Raw genomic sequence first — 13,973 nt, 5'->3', positions numbered from 1 at the left:
CACTTTTTCTAAGTGTCACCCATCTCTTGATCTCAGGGGTGCACTCACCATCATGATTAATTTTGGAGCCAAGAAAGATGAAATCTTTGACAACTTCAATTTCTTCATTGTTGATCTTGATGTCAGCATTCACATTTTTTGTTGTGCTTGATGGACCTTCGGTCTGTCCCAGTATGGCAATACTTATGTAATGTTCAGCATGGATCTGGTGCCTAACTTCTGGGAGCCATAATTATGCCTGCTAAAGCAGCTATAAATGCCAGCACCCAACTTAGGAGTACTTCGGGGAAATTCTGTAAATTAAACACACAACTTTTTGAAATGCCCCAAGATTCCCCAGGCCATGCCCCCTTTTCAGATACATTCGACTGAAGATAGGCACCCTGCTTTATAGAATAGCATACAACAAAATGCACATACAAATTTTTAAGCCTGCCAATTAACATTAGTCAATGTATTTGCACCTGCATCTCCGATGTGCACACAAAGTTGGGCATGGAAATTTGGGTGTGATACATATAATCCAGGGGAGTATGCACTCTTTCCTAAGAAGACATGCATGCACAAACCAGCACACATGTGTGAACCATCATGCACCTGACGAATCAAAGAAGAGTTCCCTATGAAACAATACTAATCCAAGAAGTAGGAAAGGGACGTTAGGTATCCAATGCAAACAGGACTCCAGAGGTTAATGAAGAAAGAAATGTTTATTGCCACAAAAAGAAATGTTTATTGCCACCTTTTCTGGCAGAGTCCACTGAACCTTTTTGTGACAATAAACACTTCTTTCTTCATTAACCTTTGGAGCCCTGTTTGGATTGCTTACCTAACATCCCTTCCCTACTTCTCAGATTTTTAATATGAACCATTACACATGCATATCCTCTGAGTACAGAGTGTGAACTACGTTCATATAGTGCAAATCTTTTAAGAAAAACATGCAGTATGTGCACATAACCCCACATTCTCCAAATGGTGTCCAAAGGTAGGTGCACAATTGGGGGCACAGTTATACAATAGGGTCATTTACATGCAGAAATTGATTGGCTTAATTGGCAATAACTATTAGTATTTGGCCTTAACAAGCACTAATTGGCATAATTACTGGTTGCACCCCTATTTTATAACCTGCACACCTAATTCATTTCATGAGCAACTCTAAAGGGAGGCATGGGTGGGTCATGGACATTCCCAGGATTTAGGCACAAAGTTATAGAATACTTCCATTTCCATACCTAACTGACAATAGTTAGGTGTGAGCATTTCCACCAGCCTTTGGCAGGCATAAATGCTCGTGTCTAGTTAGGCACAAAAATGACTTAAGCTAGTATTCTGTAACATAGAAAGTGACTGCAGATAAAGACCTGAATGGTCCACCCAGTCTGCTCAACAGTCACATTCATTTTCAATTCAAGATTAAATCAACAGTGAACGCGAAACTATATACTTGATCATGGTCTTTCTTTGTTGTTTCTGGGAAATAGACCATAGAAGTCCGCCCAGCTCTGTTCTTACGTTCCAGCTACTGGAGTTGCCGTCAAAGTCTACTCCAGCCTATACGAATCAATCTTCTCATTTGCAGGACACAGACTGTAAAAGTCTGCCCAGCACTGCACTCACATTCCAGATTACTGGAGTTTCTGTTGAAGATCTCTCCAGCCCATCCTAAACCAGATTGCTATACATGGGACTCAGACCATACAAGCCAGCCCAGCACTGGCCTTACTTGATACAGTCAAAGTTGCCGTCTAAGCACCACTTGACATACAAACATATATGCAACAGTTCCATACAGAACTGCCTTTATAGAATTTGTGTTTAGCAGCCATCATCCTGGCGCCTTTTACATTACATTACATGAGACACTTATATCCTGCATAAGCCTCATGAGTTCAGAGCGGCCAAGAAAAGAAAAACTAAGCATTCTCAAGATGATCACAATATATCACCAGATATGTTCAATTCATCAGTTCCTGGCAAATGTTTGAAATAAGAAAGTTTTTAATAACTTTCTAAATAATTTATAAATTGTTGTTTGTCTCAAAAACATTGGTAAAGAATTCTACCATCTCAAAGACTGATGGGAGAATCAAAAATACTAAATTAATTTTATACAATATCCCTCTGATATTCAAAAGCATTTAGCTGGTTAGGATCGGGACCTGGCCAGTTAAATGCCTCATAACTGGCTATCCGGCGATATTCAGCGAGGGATAGCCAGCTTTCTCCCGCTGAATATCGCCAGTTATTGGCTAGCAGATAGCTGGTTATATTGGGCGATATAATCGGCTATCCACCGATTTTAAGCCCCACTTTAGTAGCTATATTTGGCTGCATGAATACATGGGATATCTTAGGGTAGTTTGAACATAACCGACTAAGTATGAATACCAACTTAGTGGGTTATTTATAAACCAGCCAAAACTAAATTGGACATTCAATGCCAATCACCAGAAATGACCTGGTATTGAATATTTGGATTTAGCACTGACTGCGGGAGTTAGCCAGGCTACCTAACTCCTGCGGTCTGAATATCGGCCCCTATCTTTCTAGGATTAGGATAGTGGAAAACTAAATAAGATCTTGACAGAGTATCAATATTTCTGCATGGTTGTTCATATTCCGCGAATTAGAAAAGAAAGACGGAACTCCAAAAGACACCCGGCCTGGTTGAAAAGTGAGGTGAAGGAAGCTATTAGGGCTAAAAGAAACGCCTTCAGAAAATGGAAGAAGGAACCATCTGAAAATAACAAGAAACAGCATAAGGAGTGTCAAAGCAAATGCAAGGCGCAGATTAAGAAGGCCAAGAGGGAGTATGAAAAAAAGATAGCATTAGAGGCAAAAAAACATAGTAAAAAATTTTTTTCGGTATATTAAAAGCAGGAAGCCGGCAAAAGAATCGGTTGGGCCGCTGGATGACCGAGGGGTAAAAGGGGCGATCAAGGAAGACAAAGACGTAGCGGAGAGACTGAATGAATTCTTTGCTTCGGTCTTCACCGAGGAAGATTTGGGTGGGATACCGGTGTCGGAAATGGTATTTCAAGCGGACGAGTCGGAGAAACTTACTGACTTCACGGTAAACCTGGAGGACGTAATGGGGCAGTTCGGCAAACTGAAGAGTAGCAAATCTCCTGGACCGGATGGTATTCATCCTAGAGTACTGATAGAACTGAAAAACGAGCTTGCGGAGCTACTGCTAGTGGTACCGGAAGATTGGAGGGTGGCCAATGTAACGCCCATTTTTAAAAAAGGTTCCAGGGGAGATCCGGGAAATTATAGACCAGTGAGTCTGACGTCGGTGCCGGGGAAAATGGTAGAGGCTATTATCAAAAACAAAATTACAGAGCACATCCGAGGACATGGATTACTGAGACCAAGTCAGCATGGCTTTTGTGTGGGGAAATCTTGCCTGACCAATTTACTTCAATTCTTTGAAGGAGTGAACAAACATGTGGACAAAGGGGAGTCGGTTGATATTGTGTATCTGGATTTTCAAAAGGCGTTTGACAAGGTACCTCATGAAAGGCTACAGAGGAAATTGGAGGGTCATGGGATAGGAGGAAATGTCCTATTGTGGATTAAAAACTGGTTGAAGGATAGGAAACAGAGAGTGGGGTTAAATGGGCAGTATTCACAATGGAGAAGGGTAGTTAGTGGGGTTCCTCAGGGGTCCGTGCTAGGACCGCTGCTTTTTAATATATTTATAAATGATTTAGAGATGGGAGTAACTAGCGAGGTAATTAAATTTGCTGATGACACAAAGTTATTCAAAGTCGTTAAATCGCGACAGGATTGTGAAAAATTACAAGAGGACCTTACGAGACTGGGAGACTGGGCGGCTAAATGGCAGATGATGTTTAATGTGAGCAAGTGCAAGGTGATGCATGTGGGAAAAAAGAACCCGAATTATAGCTACGTCATGCAAGGTTCCACGTTAGGAGTTACGGACCAAGAAAGGGATCTGGGTGTCGTCGTCGATAACACACTGAAACCTTCTGCTCAGTGTGCTGCTGCGGCTAAGAAAGCGAATAGAATGTTGGGTATTATCAGGAAAGGTATGGAAAACAGGTGTGAGGATGTTATAATGCCGTTGTATCGCTCCATGGTGCGACCGCACCTTGAGTATTGTGTTCAATTCTGGTCGCCGCATCTCAAGAAAGATATAGTAGAATTGGAAAAGGTGCAGCGAAGGGCGACTAAAATGATAGCGGGGATGGGACGACTTCCCTATGAAGAAAGACTAAGGAGGCTAGGGCTATACAGCTTGGAGAAGAGACGGCTGAGGGGAGACATGATAGAGGTATATAAAATAATGAGTGGAGTGGAACAGGTGGATGTGAAGCGTCTGTTCACGCTTTCCAAAAATACTAGGACTAGGGGGCATGCGATGAAACTACAGTGTAGTAAATTTAAAACAAATCAGAGAAAATTTTTCTTCACCCAACGTGTAATTAAACTCTGGAATTCGTTGCCGGAGAAAGTGGTGAAGGCAGTTAGCTTAGCAGAGTTTAAAAAGGGGTTGGACGGTTTCCTAAAGGACAAGTCCATAAACCACTACTAAATGGACTTGGAAAACTCCAAAAATCCAGGAATAACATGTATAGAATGTTTGTACGTTTGGGAAGCTTGCCAGGTGCCCTTGGCCTGGATTGGCCGCTGTCGTGGACAGGATGCTGGGCTCGATGGACCCTTGGTCTTTTCCCAGTATGGCATTACTTATGTACTTATGTACTTACAGTGGTGGAAATAAGTATTTGATCCCTTGCTGATTTTGTAAGTTTGCCCACTGACAAAGACATGAGCAGCCCATAATTGAAGGGTAGGTTATTGGTAACAGTGAGAGATAGCACATCACAAATTAAATCCGGAAAATCACATTGTGGAAAGTATATGAATTTATTTGCATTCTGCAGAGGGAAATAAGTATTTAATCCCTCTGGCAAACAAGACCTAATACTTGGTGGCAAAACCCTTGTTGGCAAGCACAGCGGTCAGACGTCTTCTGTAGTTGATGATGAGGTTTGCACACATGTCAGGAGGAATTTTGGTCCACTCCTCTTTGCAGATCATCTCTAAATCATTAAGAGTTCTGGGCTGTCGCTTGGCAACTCGCAGCTTCAGCTCCCTCCATAAGTTTTCAATGGGATTAAGGTCTGGTGACTGGCTAGGCCACTCCATGACCCTAATGTGCTTCTTCCTGAGCCACTCCTTTGTTGCCTTGGCTGTATGTTTTGGGTCATTGTCGTGCTGGAAGACCCAGCCACGACCCATTTTTAAGGCCCTGGCGGAGGGAAGGAGGTTGTCACTCAGAATTGTACGGTACATGGCCCCATCCATTCTCCCATTGATGCTGTGAAGTAGTCCTGTGCCCTTAGCAGAGAAACACCCCCAAAACATAACATTTCCACCTCCATGCTTGACAGTGGGGACGGTGTTCTTTGGGTCATAGACAGCATTTCTCTTCCTCCAAACACGGCGAGTTGAGTTCATGCCAAAGAGCTCAATTTTTGTCTCATCTGACCACAGCACCTTCTCCCAATCACTCTCGGCATCATCCAGGTGTTCACTGGCAAACTTCAGACGGGCCGTCACATGTGCCTTCCGGAGCAGGGGGACCTTGCGGGCACTGCAGGATTGCAATCCGTTATGTCGTAATGTGTTACCAATGGTTTTCGTGGTGACAGTGGTCCCAGCTGCCTTGAGATCATTGACAAGTTCCCCCCTTGTAGTTGTAGGCTGATTTCTAACCTTCCTCATGATCAAGGATACCCCACGAGGTGAGATTTTGAGTGGAGCCCCAGATCTTTGTCGATTGACAGTCATTTTGTACTTCTTCCATTTTCTTACTATGGCACCAACAGTTGTCTCCTTCTCGCCCAGCGTCTTACTGATGGTTTTGTAGCCCATTCCAGCCTTGTGCAGGTGTATGATCTTGTCCCTGACATCCTTAGACAGCTCCTTGCTCTTGGCCATTTTGTAGAGGTTAGAGTCTGACTGATTCACTGAGTCTGTGGACAGGTGTCTTTCATACAGGTGACCATTGCCGACAGCTGTCTGTCATGCAGGTAACGAGTTGATTTGGAGCATCTACCTGGTCTGTAGGGGCCAGATCTCTTACTGGTTGGTGGGGGATCAAATACTTATTTCCCTCTGCAGAATGCAAATAAATTCATATACTTTCCACAATGTGATTTTCCGGATTTAATTTGTGATGTGCTATCTCTCACTGTTACCAATAACCTACCCTTCAATTATGGGCTGCTCATGTCTTTGTCAGTGGGCAAACTTACAAAATCAGCAAGGGATCAAATACTTATTTCCACCACTGTATATATATCATGCCTTAATTTCCATGTGGAAATCGAACCATACTCTGTAACAATGCACACATCTCAATTGGTTAACTAATCAGCACAATCAATTATCAGAACTAACTGGCATTAAGATTTACGTACAGAACTCGCTAAGCATATTCTGCAATGTGGTACGTATAAATTCGGAGTCGCGTGGTTGAAAAGGGGACATGCCAAGGGTGGGGTTTGGGCATTTCTAAAATCTATGCACATTGTTATATACGCCTGCTCTATGCCTAAATTTAGGCATCAGGATTTGCACCAAGTAAAACGTGGCATAAATTTAGTTGCACGAAGAGGCGCTTGGTGTAATTCTATATAATGGGCAGAAATTTAAGCCTATTATATAAAATGTAGGCATACTTTAGAGAATATGCCTAGGCATAGTTTTTTTCCACATGGAATTTTCAGGCGCCATATATAGAATCTATCCCATAGCTACGTACTCGGCCATGAAGACTAAGTAACATCGAGGAACACAGTTTCAAAATGGTAGACGTTTTTGAATGTGGGAACCCTAAATATTAAGTGAACTGCTATATTTTGTAATGTTTGCAATTTTTTTCTGAACAAATTCTTTGCATCCCACACAAATGATGTTGTAAGAATCGAGATGGGATAATATCATAGTTTTAAAATCAAGTCTAAATGATTCAAAATCCAAACAAGTTCTAACACGCCTGAGCTTTCTTAATATCCCAAACAGTTTCATTGTGACTACCTGTGCCTGAGATTGAAAAGTGAGGAAATTATCAAGAATTTTAAGTTACGGTTCTTGTTTATATGTAATTCCATCAACTATTATGTCTGTGATAGAGAGAGGATTAAAACTTTGGGTGCCATTTACTGAATCCCCTTTCCCATATAGTGTGCACTCTTATCAGCAAACGGTAGTAATTTGAAATAAATCCCCATCCCTACTGTAATAAATATAAATGAATCCCCCTTCCCCTTTGTGGTTCTACTTTCATCTCTTCAGAATATGCTTGTTCTTATAATTGTAAAAATCTGAACTATTTTGATTGGTTGAATGATGTTAGTCCCTTTTTGTGGATTACAAGCTCCCCTATCACCTATTATGCAGAAAGTAGGAATCTGGGAATAATATCAGATTCTAGCTTACTTTATGCAGTCACATTTGTGCTGAGGCAAAATCTGTGTTTTATAGGCTGCTCAGTGTGTTTGCTGAAATACACTCACAGAGAGACTTTATTTTTTTGTATGCCCCGATCCAAATGACTGAAGAGCTTAGCCGGCATCCTATACTAACTGAGCGGGCCCAGGGTTACATACATATTACTCTTCACGTGGAGGCTCTGCAATGGTTGTCAGTTGTGCGGTAAATAAGGTTTAAGATTGCTGTATTGATGTTCTGCATCTTCAGAAGACTGCCTCTACTTATATCCAAGCACCGGTAGTGCCACAGGAAAAGACAAGGACCTTGCTTCAAGCACTTTTATATTTCCTCTATTAAGCTACAACGTGCAGGTGTGTGGAAGTTAAAGCATGACTTATAACACAATAATTAGATTTCATAAAACAACTCTATAGTGACAATTTGGATTTTGCTATAGTACTTTAACCATTTTTTTAAAGTATCCAGCGTAACAGCTGTTAGACAATTATAGAACCAAACAAGAATACAGCACTGAGATAAGTCAATGAGATAGATTAAATTTAGACTGGAGAGGGAAAGCAGAGACAATGGGCTTAATCCGTGAAAGGTTTCTCACAGAGACACAGAATGGGATAAACCCTTAATAAATCAAGCCATACATATAACTCATTGAGTATACCAGTTGTGTGGACAGCAGCGAAAACTGAGATGCAATATTAAGCATTCATTTATAACCCGGAGAAATTCAAACGCAATCTGGTAGCCCAGTTTCCTGATTACGGTTGAACAGACGTAGTACAAACAAGGAAGAAGGATATGAAATAACAAAAGGATCTATACAGATTAAGAAAGGTAATAAATGAATGGCATGCACTTTGTGATAGACAAGGGTAAAGTCACGTGTCTGGCAGTGAGGAATAAATATAAAGATCAGACAATCAGAGATAAAATAAGGATGTATAGAATAGAATAAAGATGTAGCAGTTAGAATAGAAAATGCATTAACTACATCAGCACAATGCACAGAAAAGGTTGCATTGCAGCTAATGTATTGGAATGTATCAAGGGGGGGGGGGGCATTAATATTATTGACTGCAGGACCAAGGAGGCCTTTCAGTATTCTGTAAAGCCATAGTGTCAACGTACCAGTATAGTGTGTGCAATTTCAGACATTTCACTTGTGGTAGGATATTACAGGTAGATTTATGATCAACTCCCTGGGGCCCTGTCATTGAGAAAAGAGTCAAACTATTGCATTTACATTCCTTTTCCAAATGAGTTGCAGCATATATAAAGCCCAGGTCACAGAAATCCTACAGATCTGTAGCTCAGAGGCAATGGAAGTGCTATAATAGTGGTAGAAATAAAGTCCAAGTTGGTAAAGTAGTTCATGTGTAATTTTATTATTTGCGATTAATTACATGATTGAAAGTGATGTTAAAACTGTACGATTTTCAGATAGTGGGTCAGTATTTGGTTTTGATGAGATTAGATTACTGTAATGCTCTTTGGGGTCCTTTTACTAAGGTGAGCTGAAAAATGGCTTGCGGTAGTATAGGCCTGGGTTTTGGGCGCTTGCTGATCCATTTTTCAGTGCGCCTGTAAAAAAGGCCTTTTTAAAATTTTTGCTGAAAATGGACATGCGACCTTACCACCAGCCATTCAGCTAGCGGTAAAGACTCATGTGATAACGGGACGGTAATTACCTGTGTGCGTCCAATACATGCGTCCGAAAATAAAAATTATCTTTCGGTCACGCGTCAAAAATGAAATTACTGCACGAGCCATGCGGTAGCTGGGCGGTAACTCCATTTTGGTATGTGTTGGGCGCATGTAAATGCTTACACGGCTTAGTAAAAGGGCCCCTCTATCTGGGTTTGCTTCAGTCTAGAATTCAGGCCTTATAAGTCATTCAAAACACTGCTGCGCATACGGTCCGTCACGTTGCAAGATTTGTATATGTTTTGCCTGTGTTGAAACAATTACATTGGCTACTTGTACACTGGCTACACATACGGTATAGTACACAATACAATATACCTCAGTAGCGTTTTTTAGCTCGCGGTAAATGCCAAGACACCCAATATATTCCTATGGGCATCTCGGTGTTTACCACCAGCTGATTTCTACCATGAGCTAAAAAACGTTACTGAGGTATAGTAAAAGACCCCCTTAACCATCTGTTGCCTCAGCTACAAACTCAGATTGTGAGCCCTCCAGAGACAGAAGAAAAATACTTCTGTACCTGAATGTATACCATTTGGATAGCTTCCAGGCTCGTAGGTGGTATGTATAAAATTAAAATAAATAAGCTTATGGCATCTTTAATGTTCATATAGTAAGTACACCCATAATTTTGTCAGCACTCTTTGAGCCTACTCATCACAGCCAGTACCCATTTTGAGAAAGAAACCCGTAATACAGCAACTTTTTATTGTAAACTGCTAAACCTGTTTTCATAATTGGCCATTTATCAAATATTTAATAAACAAACATTTTGCCCACGGCCAGATTTAAAATGAGAGCACCCATAGGCAATGAGAGGTCCCCTGTAGATGTAATCACAATTCGAGATATTTTCTCCTCCCCCTAAGAACCGAAGAAGTAATTGGAAGGTATCAACGGTGCAGGAAGGGTCCCCTCAATCAGCCCTGAACAGACGCTCCCCTCTCTCAACATCTCTCTTCATCCCAGAGTTGTTGTGCTGCTGTCCTATAGAACAGCATTTGCCCTGCAACAGCAGCTACGTCAGGAATAAAATACAACCCAGTGCCTGCAAGCTGCTGCACACCTTCCCCTCATTTTGTAACCTGAATGTAAGTGCCCTTTGCATGCTAAAATTATACAATACTAGCACTTACGCATAAGACTGTTACACATGTAAGTGCAAAGAGGCATGCATGAGCAGGTCTCACATTTGCACACATACCCTCATACCAAAGATAGTGCCATATTTTGCATTGCCCATCTCTCTGGAATGCTCTCCCCAGGTCACTCTGATTACTCTGGGGCCCTTTAACTAAGCCGCATAAGTGTCTACGCGCGCCCAACACGCACCAAAATGGAGTTACCACATGGCTACTGTGTGTCTCTTGCGGTAATTTCATTTTCGGTTCGTGTACGATACGTGCATTCAAAAAATAATTTTTACTTTCTGTTGCGCATATCGGACATGTGCCAAGTGGCATTTGGCACATGTAGGTCATTACCGCTCAGTTACCGTGTGAGAATTTACCACTAGGTCAATGGCTGGTGGTAAGGCCTCAGACCCAAAATGGACACGTGGCTATTTTCATTTTGCCGCATGTCCATTTTCAGCAAAAATTAAAAGCCATTTTTACAAGTACGCTGAAAAATGATTCTGCGCGCGCCCAAAACACTCATCTACACTACCGCAGGCCATTAAAATGTTGTTTAATAGTGATACATAAGTATGATGACTAACAGATTTATTTTCGAAAGAGAAGGGCACCCATCTTTCGACACAAATCGGAAGATGAGCATCCTTCTCCCAGGGTCGCCTAAATTGGCATAATCGAAAGCTGATTTTGGGCATCCCCAACTGCTTCCCGTCGCGGGGATGACCAAAGTTCCCGGGGGCGTGTCGGAAGCATAGCAAAGGCGGGACTGGGGCGTGCCTAACAGATGGGCATCCTCGAGCGATAATGGAAAAAGAAGGGCGTCCCTGACGAGCACTTGGCCGACTTTACTTGGTCCATTTTTTCTTACGACCATGCCTCAAAAAGGTGCCCGAACTGACCAGATGACCACCGGAGGGAATCAGAGAAGACCTCCCCTGACTCCTCCAGTAGTGACTAACCCCCTCCCACCCTGAAACAAACAACTTTAAAAACTTTTTTTGCCAGCCTCAAATATCATACTCAGATCCATCGCAGCAGTATGCAGGTCCCTGGGGGGGAGGGGGGAGATGTGTGTGTGTGTGTGTGTGTGTGTGTGTGTGTGTGTCAGCGGAGGCATAGTGAAGGCGTGGACATCCTTCTTTCAAACATTTTGCACGTCCTGAACTGCCCACCCCCCCAGGGATGGCCAAAATTCAAGGAAGTGGGGTGGAGGAGTGGCCTAGTGGTTAGAGCACTGGTCTTGCACTCCAGAGATGGCCAGTTTAAATCCCACTGCTGCTACTCATGATCCAAAATCCAAATAAATAAATAAATAAAGGGATGTCAGAAGCACAGCAAAGGCATGGACATCCTTCTCACTGAAACATCCACATTTTGGACATCCTCAACAGGGACGGCAGCATAGCAAAGGCGCCTAACACCTGGACGTCCTTCACCCATACTCAAAAAAAAGATGTCTCTGACAAGCACTTGGACGTTTTCACCTGGACTTGCATTTTTTAAAGGTTGTAGACGGCTATTATATAAGCAGCTTGTCTGCGTGTATGAAGCCGTCTTTGGTCGACCATCTCAACATTTAGGTCAACTATCTCTAAGGTCGACCTAAATGCTGAGATTTGGGCGTCCCCGACCGTATTATCGAAATGAAAGATGGCCGCCCATCTTGTTTCGATAATACGGGTTTCCCCGCCCCTTCGCAGGGATGTCCTGCGAGGACGCCCTCAGGAAAACTTGGGCGCCCCGTTCGATTATGCTTCTCCACGGGGCCCTTTTACTAAGGTGCACCGAAAATGGCCTGCGCTGGTGTAGGCGCGTTTTGAACGCACAAAGGAACATTTTTCAGTGTGCCTGCAAACCACATGCGGTGGTTTTAATTTTGCCGCATGTCTATTTTCGGCCTGAGACCATACCACCATCCATTGACTTATCGGTAAGGTCTCACGCATTAACCGAGCACTAATTGTCAGCGCGTATACACTGCCAATTAGCACCGGGTAAGCGCCACAAGGTAGAAAATTTGTACCATGTCATTTGTACGTGCATCAAAAATGAAATTACCACCCCCGGGCAACTGGTAGCCGGGTGGTAGTTACAATTTGACACACGCAGGCACCTGCATGCCTTTGTAAAAGGGTCCCTATATAAGTACGTAAAATTTCTCATTGAAATGCAAAGCAGTTGCAGTGAAAATGGCAGAAAACTCTAGGGGGTTACTTGTTTTTTTGCCTCGCCCTATATATACGTTATTTTATATGAAACGTTTATCTTCACAAAAGCAGGAAAACGTATGCCAATTTTGCCACAAAGCAAACAGTCCAAATAAGCAATTTGAAAAGTTTCATATCAGCAAGGGTATGAAATATGGGCCTTTATTTAACTTATGGGTTTATTTTAAAAAGAAAATCTACACTGTAGCATTATTACAGAAATATACAGCTGGCATTGCGTTCATTCATGTGGTGCTGATCTGTGAAAATTGGTCTCATGAATCAACAGCCATGAGTTAATTTCTCAATATTTCAATTTATCAAACAAATAGTTAATGAAGATTATCATCTATAAATGTAATTCATCGTCAATGGATTGGACATAATTTAGTGGGAAGAGCAGCTGTTTGTCAAACTAGGGTCTGTGAGTTTGTTTCCAAAATAGCTTGCCTACAAACACATCTTTTCTTTTTAAAAATTATAGGGGCCATTTTAGTAAGCCACGTAGGCATGTACGTGTGTCGTACATGCGTCGGTTTGGAGTTACCACCCAGCTACCGCGTTGCCCAGGCGGTAATTTTGTTTTTTATGCACGCCCACTATCAGGCTTATTTTCGAAAGAGAAGGACGCCCATCTTTCAACGCAAATTGGAAGATGGGTGTCCTTCTCCCAGGGTCGCTCAAATTGGCATAATCGAAAGCTGATTTTGGGCGTCCCCAACTGCTTTCCGTCGCGAGGATGACCAAAGTTCTCGGGGGGGGGGGGGGGGCATGTCGGAGGCATAGCGAAGGCGGGACTTGGGTGTGCCTAACACAAGGGTATCTTCGACCCATAATGGAAAAAAAAGGGTGTCCCTGATGAGCGCTTGGACAACTTTACTTGGTCCTTTTTTTGTTACAACCAAGTCACGAAAAGGGCCCAAACTGACCAGATGACCACCAGAGGGAATCGGGGATGACCTCCCCTTACTCCCCCAGTGGTCACTAACCCCCTACCACTCTCAAAAAATAGTTTAAAAATATTTTGTGCCAGCCTCAAATGTCATACTCAGGTCCATCGCAGCAGTATGCAGGTCCCTGGAGCAGTTTTAGTGGGTGCAGTGCATTTCAGGCAGGCGGATCCAGGTCCATCCCCTCTCACCTGTTACACTTGTGGTGGTAAATATGAGTCCTCCAAAACCCACCAGAAACCCACTGTACCCACATGTAGGTGCCCCCCTTCACCCATAAGGGCTATGGTAGTGGTGTACAGTTGTGGGTAGTGGTTTTTTTTGGGGGAGGGGGCTCAGCACACAACGTAAGGGAGCTATGTACCTGGGAGCTTTTTCTGAATGCTGGCTCCTCTCATGACCAAAGGGCTTGCATTTAGTCATTTCTGAGATGGGCGTCCTTAGTTTCCATTATCGCCGAAAATCAGAAACAACCAAGTGTA

The 13,973-nt window shown here is 42.7% G+C and overlaps 1 protein-coding gene across 1 annotated transcript in view; it reads right to left on the bottom strand.

Moving 5' to 3' along the window:
- The window catches only part of ZNF536 (zinc finger protein 536), a 635,757-nt gene that overhangs the window by 287,369 nt on the left and 334,415 nt on the right, over window positions 1–13,973 (bottom strand). The gene's annotated exons all lie outside the window — the stretch shown is intronic.

Source organism: Microcaecilia unicolor, chromosome 5 (genome assembly GCF_901765095.1).
Source record: "Microcaecilia unicolor chromosome 5, aMicUni1.1, whole genome shotgun sequence".
NCBI classification, from domain to species: domain Eukaryota; kingdom Metazoa; phylum Chordata; class Amphibia; order Gymnophiona; family Siphonopidae; genus Microcaecilia; species Microcaecilia unicolor.
This window is presented reverse-complemented; position numbering and strand designations above follow the sequence as displayed.